This window comes from Perkinsus marinus (genome assembly GCF_000006405.1).
Source record: "Perkinsus marinus ATCC 50983 genomic scaffold scf_1104296967020, whole genome shotgun sequence".
Taxonomy (NCBI): domain Eukaryota; phylum Perkinsozoa; order Perkinsida; family Perkinsidae; genus Perkinsus; species Perkinsus marinus.
Window position 1 is genome coordinate 1 of NW_003203707.1, and position 1,047 is coordinate 1,047.

General features: G+C 48.2%; 2 non-coding genes across 2 annotated transcripts; both read right to left on the reverse strand.

Annotated features, from left to right (window-relative positions):
- Window positions 1-167: 167 nt before the first annotated feature.
- On the reverse strand, window positions 168-249 carry Pmar_PMAR003079. The gene has a single exon. It is a non-coding gene; the product is annotated as a tRNA-Ser (tRNA).
- A 443-nt stretch (window positions 250-692) lies between these two features.
- Window positions 693-774, reverse strand: Pmar_PMAR003080. Its single transcript has one exon. It is a non-coding gene; the product is annotated as a tRNA-Ser (tRNA).
- Between the last annotated feature and the right edge of the window lie 273 nt (window positions 775-1,047).

The following is a 1,047-nucleotide window of genomic DNA, read 5'->3' on the forward strand; positions in this document are numbered from 1 at the left end:
TAGATACATTTTTTGGGATATACATCAATTCTCATCAATGTTCCTCAAATGTCATGCGCATCAGTTCGTTCGCATCCTACTCGGTCATAATGTCCATCAGAATCGCTATAAGGATTCGAAGGCGGGGCTTTTCAGATGTCTCGAAAACCTATACGTCGTCAAACGTGCGACAGCGGCAGGATTCGAACCTGCGCAGGCGCAGCCTAATGGATTTCAAGTCCATCTCCTTAACCACTCGGACACGCTGTCTGGAAATTTCGGAAAATCTCATCTCTCCCGATGAGAGTCGCCGCCCTGTTCATGTTGCTAGGGGAGTGCCTCACAGCATCGCGGAGTACCTCTGCAAGGGCAATGATATTTAGCTGACTCGCATCCTTGCGTACGTAGCCCAACGCTTTGACAAGAACGTCGGCGAAGTAATGACATCGTTCGCACTCTTCATATGAGGTCTCTTCCCAAATGACGGCTGCAACGACAGCGAATCCGCTGAAATGGTAGGGCTTATATAGGATAAGAGTCTAGAGGTAGATACATTTTTTGGGATATAAATCAATTCTCATCAATGTTCCTCAAATGTCATGCGCTTTGGTTAATTCGCAACCTACTTATTCCTAATGTTCATCAGAATCGCTATAAGGATTCGAAGGCGAGGCTGCTCAGATGTCTTGAAAACCCAAACGGCATCAGACATACGACAGCGGCAGGATTCGAACCTGCGCAGGCATAGCCTAGTGGATTTCGAGTCCACCTCCTTAACCACTCGGACACGCTGTCTGGAAGACGCAGAGGATCTCATCTCTGCCCATGTGAATCGCCACCCTGTTCATGTTGCTAGAGGAGTGACTCACAGCATCGCGGAATACCTATGCAAGGGCGATGATATCTAGCTGAATCGCATTCTTGCCTGCGTAGCCCAGCGGTTTGACAGGAACGTCGGCGAAGTAATGGTATCGTTCGCACTCTTCGTAAGAGGTCTCTTCCCAAATGACGGCTGCAACGACAGCGAATTCGCTGAAATGATACGGCTTATATAGGATAAGAGTCTAG